The 10,321-nt window shown below is 42.1% G+C and overlaps 2 long non-coding RNA genes across 18 annotated transcripts; one reads left to right on the forward strand and one right to left on the reverse strand.

Moving 5' to 3' along the window:
- The first annotated feature begins 910 nt into the window (after positions 1-910).
- On the forward strand, positions 911-2,115 carry LOC127305972 (uncharacterized). The gene is made up of 3 exons (XR_007854282.2): positions 911-1,290; positions 1,467-1,525; positions 1,664-2,115. It is a non-coding gene; the product is annotated as an uncharacterized lncRNA (long non-coding RNA).
- LOC127305971 (uncharacterized) lies at positions 2,101-7,551 on the reverse strand. 17 transcript variants are annotated; one of them, XR_007854276.2, is made up of 8 exons: positions 6,763-7,551; positions 6,458-6,675; positions 6,290-6,350; positions 6,034-6,195; positions 3,210-5,936; positions 3,066-3,118; positions 2,514-2,893; positions 2,101-2,397 (listed from the first exon to the last, which is right to left on the reverse strand). It is a non-coding gene; the product is annotated as an uncharacterized lncRNA (long non-coding RNA). The 17 variants fall into 17 exon arrangements; XR_011747747.1 differs by having other exon boundaries at positions 2,514-3,118; positions 3,210-3,271; positions 5,764-5,936; positions 6,763-7,544; XR_011747749.1 differs by having other exon boundaries at positions 5,764-5,936; positions 6,763-7,542.
- Positions 7,552-10,321: the final 2,770 nt, after the last annotated feature.

A 10,321-nucleotide genomic window follows, 5' to 3' on the forward strand; every position in this document is an offset into this window, starting at 1 on the left:
GGAGAGCGAGGTTGAGGTCCAACTCGGGCGCTAGTAGGAGTCGTGCACAAGGAGGTCGAGTTTTTCGTGCTTCTCTGTGTCGATGTCATCAAGGGAGGGCCGAGCTTGCCACACATCTCCGACAGGCCCGAAATACTTTTGACACAGGCGATCACCGGCGACGCCCCGCATGTGCTCCTCCTTCCCTGACCATCTCTGGTCTCCTGCATCTTCCTGGACCTGAGCGCGTCATCATAAGATGCTGCTGCCAACGCTGGGGCGAGGTGTTGCCAGGGTATATTGACATTGCTACCAGCGGTGCATGGTGGTGCTGCCATGGCACGATGATGCTGCTTCCGAGCTGGCACGACGGTGCTACCAGCCAGGGTCATGGGCGCTCCAATGCGGTGGTGTCGATGCTACAAGGGAGGGGTGGCAGCGCTGCCTACCGGAGTCGACCTGCTACCGGCGGCCGGCGATGTTGCAAGGACTTCGCTGGCGACCTTTTAAAAAAATGATGTGATGCTACAATAGTATTATTTGTTTTGCTACAATTGTTACTTTTCTATTTTAGTACAAAAAATGTGCTATGATGTCCTTAGCGAGTTCTTCATCGATGTCTCCGGCGAGGTTGGGTTTGCTACAATAGCACCTTTTTTCTTTGCCTCGAGATCTTCGGCGAGGTTCTGGTGAGGTCTCCAGCGATCTCACTATTTTTATTTTCTTTCGTGGGTGAAACTTTTTTTGCTACACTGGAGAAAAAATAGCGGTATTCACCCAATATTGTCCTAAAAATTAACTATTAACAAATGCATTTAAATTTATACGAAGTTGAGATATACTTTATCATTTATTGAGCAGAGCAGAGAGAGTACATTTTTTGGTTTCACCAATTCAGCTCACCGACCGAGTGGTCCGACCACAAGCAAAAATATAGGAGCAGGGAGCCAGGGACACCTCACGAGCACAACGACAGGTGTCAGAAAGTAAGAGCTCACTTCACTTCCATCGCCAAGGTTGAGATTGGGCTGCTGCTCGCGCTCGCTCGTCGGAAGCTAGCTCAGATGGGTGCCTCTGTGGCTGCTCCGTCGTCCCACCGCTGCTGCCAGCTGATACCGCTGCGGATTGTCCCGCTGCTCGGCGACAGCTTGAGATGCGCCCGCGGGGCGGTTGACACGGGCGGGCTGATCCAGGCGGAGTTTCCCAAGGTGTTCCTATTCGGGATGGCAACTTTGGGATTCCAGGTCGAGGGCATGGCCACTGGAGGCGGCCGCGAGCCCTCCATCTAGGATCCCTTCGTCCACACGGCTGGTACGCATCACATCATTCACGAGGTCCATGAGCTGATTGAGCTAGATCCTACATATTGTTGTTACCAATCGACTCAAATAGCTGGGGTGTGGGTGCCCGCTGACAACCGTGTCTCAAAAAGCTTACAAATTTACTGAAGCTAGCATCGTCTTCTTATTGTGTGCTGCCACGAACAGGAAATATCGCGGAAAACGCGAATGCAAACATGACCACAGATGAGTACCAGCTCTACAAGGTAGGTACACGAGAATCGGATGCCAGCCACCTCTGTTTCTGAAATCATGTGCAGTTAATTTCTGTAAACTATCTTGAGCGAAAAATGGATTATGTTGCCCTAATATTTTGTGCTGCTTTTGTAATTATGTTACTACAGGAAGAGGTTGATCTGCTGAAGATTATGTCGCCCTGGCAGGGGGAGATCCGGAGCACCATGTTGGCGGCTGCAGGCGTCCGTGCCTTCATGGGCTGTAGCTTGTAGTGTTGCTTGCTGGAAGCTTTTTTTGTCACGACGGAGGACATCAGAGGAGGAAGAAGAAGCACTCTGTTGCGAATGGTGTTGGTGGCTTACTGTCTGGTACGCTGCTTTTCCTTAACACTTGCCGCTGCTTTTTTTTACACTTGCAATAAGCCATTATACTGTAGGCAATTTCCTAATGCATCTTTGTTTTGGGGAAAACTGAATTCCGGAAACAATGGTACATGATCCCTTGGTGTTTTTCCAAGGGCTTCATTGTTTTGTTGGGCCGTTTGGTCGTAACACCTAGTGTATCAATTAAGGGCAACAGTTTACTGAAAGAATGGAAAGGTAAGTTTCATATTCGATAAGCTTATAATCTATTGATGTCTATCTCCAATGGGTCGTGGGCAGGCCCACAACTAAACAAAATAATTTTGAATAACTCGCCTGAATGTCTTATCTTCCTCCTACAATGTAATTTCATCAGATTGCAATATCTATCCACAGGACATCTCCTTTGCATGGTAATAAATCAAAAGTACCTGTAACAGAAATAGGGAACATTTATCTTCTCTAGCTCCTCCTCTTGCTCTTGATCAACAGCAACAGCAACACATCGTGCTCGGCCAGCAACTTACCATGGAAAGGCACTGCAAGGAGTAGACATCGCGAGATGCCTCAGCACATCGACGCGGAACCAACACATTCACAAGAGGAGAGCACACAGTGACTGAGCAGCGTGAGGGATGTAGGAGAGGGCGCTCACCTCGGTCATAGGCGTCACCCTAGGGTTTGGCGGCAGAAGCGGCGTGCGGCTCTGTCGATGCCATTCTTCTGTCTCCATACCACTTCCTCATCTGTAGCTTCCCCGCCTGCTCCTTCATGTTGAGCTCTGCCTCCCCCATCCATGGCCCCACTTCAGCCCTCCGCCTCATTATGTACCGTAACATTAGAAATGAAGCACGATTCGAAACCATCGTGCCATCATAAAAAAATCCTTTCATAACATAAACGGATAAAAAGCACATGGAAGTCATACTGGAAAAAGTATCCAACATGTGATTTTTTTTAGGACCCTGACCGTACATTGGTGCATACAAATTTCCGTAGATATATTAGCTTCAAGCTTTCCCCTTAGTTTCTTCCCTGCAAGGGGTGTAGGCCAACCAGTAACAATCGAAGTAAATGAGTATTAAATGGTGAACAATCACAATATCAGGGTTACAAACTAAAATTCCTTTCATGTAGTACGGCTTGCAGAAGCACCACTTTCAAATAAAATCAAATGGAAGATAGCATGCTTTGAAATGTTTATTACCTAGATCAAGTCACCAAACCTTGAGCGTGGTCATCTACCTAGAGTTGTTCAATCTTCCGCATAGAGACAACCAAAAAGAAAAGAAAATTAACCTCTATAAAGAAATATTAGTACTATATGTGATGAGGTACGTTCCACTCAAACCTGAAGTGCCCATATGACACAAAACCAATTTGATATGCATAAGAAATTCTCTCTAATAAGTCCTGCCATTTAAATTTTGGTATGTATGAATGATCATAGGGAAATCTGATAATATTAGGCACACAAAGCAGTTCCTAGAATTGTAGGAGAAGAATATAAACAAGTGATTTTCTGTTGGATTATCATACTGTTGAATAGTACAAAAAGGAAATAAGCTTATATGAAGTTCACCAAATAACATCTCAGTCGACACTATTAATCCCAGACCAACCCGGCCTACTGCTGCTATCCCTTGCATAGTACCATTCATCTCTTAGTGAAAGCTGAAAAGCACACGCAAAGCATTGTTGGTGTGTGAGTGAACACCCAATAGAACATACGCATGGATTGGCATGAAATATAACAAGCAAGCACGAGCTTAATTAGAAAGATGGGAAATTTTGGCCAAAGATAAATGCATCCATAGTGGTGGTCGCTGCTGGATGTTGAGTGGAGTAAAGGAAATGACAAGAGCTGTTTGAAACCAAGACCGAGACAATGAAGAACGAAACTGAGGGATGAAGTGTTGCAACAAAATTGGATTTTTTAAAATACCTTATTAATAAATTAGAATGAAACATAAAGAATCAAAACATGTATGAATGAGAATTCAAAGAGCCCAAATATGAAACCATGGAACAAACATTTACCTATGACTGAAGTGTAGAAAAACTACAAACATTACTCCTCCATGAAACTATCCAATACCACCAAGCACATCACACCGATATGCAATCTGCTACAAGCTTACAACCATTTCGCTAAGACCGCTTGATTCATCACATTAACAATTTTTTATAGTTTACAAGTCCTTAAAGGGTAGTGTTAAGATGCAGGTTGTTCAACCATAAATAAAAAAGAACAACCAACCGTAGCAGCAAAGAACTATGAACTATGCTATCAATTTCTTATATATAACCTTACCCATCATATGCTTTGTCCTAAAGGACCAAACACAGTTCGAGTGCATACCATGCAAATTCAAGCTTTGGTATGCCAAGATTTGGTAAACATATGTGCAATGCTACAATTCACCGATCTCGACTTTGAATAAAACATGAAGAGAAAATCAATACAATGTGGACCTTATAGTAATGGCCAGGCCATTGACATGAACGAAAAAAACTGGCATAAAGAGTAAATAGAGTAGTCAGCCATTAAATATATTGCAGTAGAATAGACTAATAGAGCAGTATATACGCATATCGCTTATAATCAGAGAAAGGAAATTTAAATGGTAGGCGGAGCAGATGAAAAACAAACATCTTCTTTGCTAAATTAATCATTGTCTTTAGGTATAAACATAATATTCTGGTATGCGAATATTTATTTATATGTAGAACAATTTGCAGCCACCACCGAGAGCTTCCAGCTCAACTGGCTTGTAGGTCGAACAATTAGAAAGCATCACAAAATCATCAAATAACCAATTTAGGTTCTTGATCCAAGCAGATTGGAAATGATGCACAAATAAGTTTTGGTAAACTGATTGCACCGTCTATCACGCTGTCGAGGCACGCAGGAAGAGAGAACAATGGTGCACGAGGAGGAGAGCACATAATAACCTTTACATCTACAGAAAGTAATTAACCTCTAACACGCAGAACAGAATTAAAGAGAACTTTCCCTGGCTATGTAGCACTATCCCAACCTAGGAAGCTTTGCAAGTGTTACTCAAAAATAATATTAACTGGGAAAAATCATTATACAGAGAGTATTAGTTGGTTCTTGGCAAGGGACAAAATCTTGTGCTTTAATTTACTGCAATCGCTGGTTTTCGTAGTTAAGTAATGTGCTGGCCTACGCTAAGTAATAGCAAGGGACAAGGCCTTATTGTTTTATCATCCTTCCAACTGACTTATATTCTGTGGGTGGTTCATCCAAAAATCTAAAACCTAAGGCTAAGCAATTCTCCCCAGCTTATTTGCAAGTCTTGTCCAGTGACACTTCGAAATAATTGAATCATTCCAAACTGTTTGTGAATTGTAAAAATTCATCAATGTAGGCATTTCCTAATAGAACCACACACATTCAGAAAGTCTCAAATGGCACAGAATCTTGGGGAAGTAACACCTCAAACTTGGAAAAAGAAGAGGATGAATACATCGAAAAACTATAGTTGGAAAACTATCAGTTTGTGAGCGCCAACTCATATAACGTTAACACCAAACTGGTTAGGAAGTCCTAATAAAGAACCTTCAAATGATTTTAGTAGTGGTAATTATCCCTAGCAGAGATTAAGTGGTAAAGCTGATATTCATGCCCCAGCTTAAGCCTAATTGTATCATTTTAAAATTCATTATCATATGTATTGAACCCTCAAACTATCCTGAATCATACGAACAAAATCCTATTTTTTTACCTAAAATAAATCAACATGAAACTTCTGGACACGAACACCCAGAAAAACAGCAAAACCATATACCAATTCTGGGGAAACAAGTTCAACATGTCAAGTGCGCAATTCAAAAATTTAATGGCTAGCAAGACAACATTCAAGAAACTTAAGCCATACCTATCAGTTATACCTTTCCTTGTTTGTAGGCAAAACCTCATATCCTTTTCCTCCCTAGCAAGCATAGGAGCAATCCCACATCATTCACATTAACTTGCAGAAGGTGGAAATGAACATGTTTAGAACAACCACGTCATTGAGACCAACATCTGGTGTTTCTTCAGCCTCCCTTCCTATTCCACCAAGACAGAGAGAGCCAATCCCAAGGGAATAAGGAAAATATGATTAAATTAATCAAAGTTTAAAGCTGAACACTTCAACCAGTGCTACCTGGCGTGATGAATCCGTCAGAACGCAAGCCAACACAAACACACATGGAAGCAAAGCTAATGAGAAGAAATGGCAATTGTGCCGGCCGCGCCAGAATCCATCTCCTTCTCCCCCCATTGAGGCCTATCTTGGTGTACAGATTTGCTTCCTTAGCTCCCCATCCTAAAGAAATGCAGGTGATAGAGAGAAAATTGGCTATTAATTTAGCATTACAAACTTATATTTCAAAGTCATGGTATCTTCAAAATATACGGACCTGCCCTAGTAACCCCAAATTTTGCATCAATTATAATGTTGCTCAGCTTGATCAGTTTTGTCTGCAAGGCAAAATAAAGTATGCTAAAAGCTTATATACTAAGAAGATTATTAAACTCTTCAGTATAAAGGAGCATGAAACAGTGGCAGAATATTTTCACATATTTACCGTAAGAGAACATCTGTTCCTAGATCAGGGCTCTCACCTTTTGCCTCAACAAAGCTTCCAGTTAAGTTCCTAATCACATGAAACGATTTTAAATGATGTTTAGCTTAGTTTGATTCTTTTATCTCGGATCAATAAAAAGTCAAAAGATGAACCCTTTCCATGAACAAGATGAAAGCTTCCAGGCTAAGTTCCTAGAGTGGTCGGGGTCTTCTCCTTTTCTACACCATCACAAGCACGGCCATGAGCGAGATGAAAGCTTGTGTTTTTAGATCTAGATGCAGCAATGAGGCAGATCGGGATCTTACCTTTGCAGTTGAGCTTGATTCGGATGAAACGAAGTTGTTGAGGAGATCCTCCTTCTCCAGCGTCGCCTCCAGCCTCGGCCGCCGCCTGCCCGTCGCTGTACAGGGCCATCAAGGCCTCTGGCCGGCCGCCAAATCCCGATGAAACGGCGCTATGGAGGAGATCCTCCATCTACAGTGCCGCTCCAGCCTCGGTCGCATCCATCCATAGCTGTACGGGCCCACTGTGGCCTTTGGCCGGCCGGAAAATTCCAGACCGGTGTTCTTCCTCTTGCCACCTGAAACCCTAGCGCCACAGGCAGCAGGCTCGGTGGCAGAGGAGCAGGGCTCGATGGCGGAGGAGTCGGCTGACGGGACCACAACCAGCTGGGTGGAGAAGGGTGGAGAAGCCGGGGATGCGGTCGACGGTCAGTGGAGCAAGGGTGGGAGGAGGAGGGACGGGTGGAGAAGAAGGGGATTGGGGAGAGAGGAAAAGACATGGATTGGGGCAGCAGTTTGCCTGCTGGTTTTGTCTCACCTCGTAGCCACGCGCGACCCTCCAAAACCCACCCCAGCTCACTGACGAGTGGACCGACGGAAGGTAGGGTCCACGTGCAGGCGCAGATGGGTAAAATGTGGCTGTTGCATGGCTTAATCTAGGGAGGGAGGAAGCCCACGCGTGGGCTGGAAGTGCTACTAGCTCGGAACAAACGGACGAGATGCACCGTGTGAGACTTGCTGACAAGATCCAATGGCCCAGAATCGCAAATCTCTGTGAAGCCCCCATGGGGGGGCAGCTATTATACCTTCAGATGCATTAACGACCAGATAGTGAGGAGGAGTGAGTTGGTGCTGAGTGAGTATCATGCATGTATGGCCGCCCTCCTCCAGTCGTGCTCGCTAGGCTCGGTCTTGGGCTTTCATATTCAAATAGCAATAATTAAGTAGTAGTACAACTTTTGTTCTAAAATAAAGGATTTAGCTTTGTTTAAGTATAATGATAAATACAGATGATTTGAGCTCTGCTGGTTTACTAGAGCGGATCTGCAGGATCTTGTTTCTAAAATCTGGCACAGTAGATGTAGTGGTAAGAGTTATTTAGATAGATGGCATTCTCGTTTTGCTAATCTTCGGAAAAACCTTAAGGGTTGGAATTTAAATATAGAGGGTGAATATAAAAGAGAAAGGGATACTATTTCTAAACATTTAGATTATACAGATAAGCAGAGTGAGTTTATAGGGTTGTCTGCGGCCGACTATGAGTATAGATGCTATCTCCAGAACAAGTTAAATCAGATTCTTCGTGAAGAAGAAATCAAGTGGTTGCAACGTGCTAAGGAGCGAGATCTTTTTGAGAGAGATAGAAATACGAGGTATTTTATGATTAAAGCTAGTGGCCGTAAGCGTAAGAGTAAGATTTTTAGGCTTTGCCAGGATGCAGGCGTTATTGAAGGAGATAAAAATATTCTTGTTTATGCTACAGGATTTCATAAAAAATTATTTGGTTCAGTTGAGCTTCTCCCTGTTTCTATGGATGTACCTTTATCTAATGACTTGGATGAAGAGGATAAACTTTTACTCACTCGCCCCTTTTCTTTAGAAGAAATTAAGGATGCGGTTTTTTCAATGAAACATTGGTTTTTCTATTGAGTTCTTTCAGAAGTTTTGGGAGTTGATAAAAGTGGATCTTCTTGCTCTGTTCATTGATTTTTACAATGGTTCTTTGGATATAAAACACTTTAACTATAGTATTATTATTTTGATAGCCAAAGGTCAAGGGGCAGATAGGCTCCAGATGTACAGGCCCATTTGTCTACTAAATGCGATTTTTAATTTTTTTTTACCAAAGTTTTGAATAATAGAGCTATTGCTTTAGCTGATAAAGTTATCTCTAGTATTCAATCAGCCTTCATAAAAGGAAGGTTTATCCTAGGTAATGTTACTGTTTTACATGAAACCTTACATTACATGCATAGGAGGAAAAAAGCTAGGGTTTTTTTCAAAGTTGACTTTGAGAAAGCTTATGATAAAATAAATTAGGATTTCATGTTCTCTGTTCTGGACATGAAGGGGTTCCCTGAGTTGTTTATAAAATGGACTAAGGATGTAGTCAATAATGGTAAGGTCTGTATTATGGTCAATGATGAGTTGGGTCCATACTTTCAAACAAGAAAGGGCCTAAGGCAAGGTGACCCTTTCTCCCCTTTGTTATTTAACATAGATGCATACGTTTTATCGGTTTTAGTTAAGAGAGCTCAGGAAAATGGACTAGTTACGGGTTTAGCCTCAGTTTTGCTGGATGATGGGATAGCCATCATACAGTATGTGGATGACACCATTTTTATGTTTGAGGATAGTCTGGAAAGTCTGGTAATCTAAAGTTAATCCTATGTATTTTTGAACAACTCACTGGTCTAAAAATTATTTTTTACAAAAGTGAAGTGTCTTTCTTCGGTGCTGCCTTAGATAAGCAAGAGATGTACACTCATATTTTCACTTGTAAAAGATGAGATTTCCCTTTTAGGTATCTGGGGATCCCCATGCATTTTAAGCGTTTGCTGAATAGTGATTGGAAGGATGTTGAAGATAGGATTGAAAAGAAGAATGCTTGCTGGAAAGGCAACATTACCTCGATTGGATCTAGACTCATTTTGTTAGAAGCTTCTTTGAGTAGCATTACTAGTTATATGATGTCTTTCTTTACTATGCCTAAAGGGGTATTGAAAAGATGTGATTTCTTTCGGGCTCGCATGTTGTGGCAGGAAAAGTAAATGTTAAGAAATATCATTTGGTCAAATGGTCTGATGTTTGTCAGCCGAAAGATCAAGGGGGCCTTGGGGTGACAGACTTGCATTTCAAGAATGTCAACCTTCTGTGGCGTTTAGAAAATGAAGAGGGTCTGTGGCAAGACCTAATTAAAGCAAAGTATCTTAAAAATGTACCTTTTCTCAATGTAAGCCTAGTCCATCTCATTCCCATTTCTGGTCAGGTCTAGTGGCGATAAAAGACATATTTTATAGTTGTTGTAAGAGAGTTCTTGGGGATGGTAGGAAAACCCTTTTCTGGGAAGACAGTTGGATTGGGCACCAGCCACTCTGTCGAAGTTTCCCGCGACTCTATAATCTCTGTTATAGTCATTTTATTACAGCTGTTTTAGCAAAGGTTTTGATATGTTAGAGTTTAGAAGATTTCCGAGAGAGGAAACCAAAGCCATGTGGTGTAAGCTTTTGGATATTTGTAGTCAAGTTCAGTTAAAACATGAACCTGACAGAGTTTTGTGGCTGTTGAGAAAATCTGATACTTTTTCGGTTAAATCAATGTATTCATTTTTAGCAGCAAAAAAGGTTAATTTCCCCTATAAAACTATGTGGACCCTCAAGCTTCCTTTGAGGATCAAAGTCTTTTTGCTGGTTGGTAGTTAAGAATAGAATCCTAACTAAAGAGAACCTTAAGAAGAAAGGGTGGAAGAAAGTGGAACTGTGTGAGTTTTGTGATGATTACGACGAAACTCAGGAACACTTGTTCTTATTGTGCCCTCTAGCGAAATATACTTGGAACGTGGTTAGTGTTTCTTTGGGGATTA

This window comes from Lolium perenne, chromosome 6 (genome assembly GCF_019359855.2).
Source record: "Lolium perenne isolate Kyuss_39 chromosome 6, Kyuss_2.0, whole genome shotgun sequence".
Taxonomy (NCBI): Eukaryota; Viridiplantae; Streptophyta; class Magnoliopsida; order Poales; family Poaceae; genus Lolium; species Lolium perenne.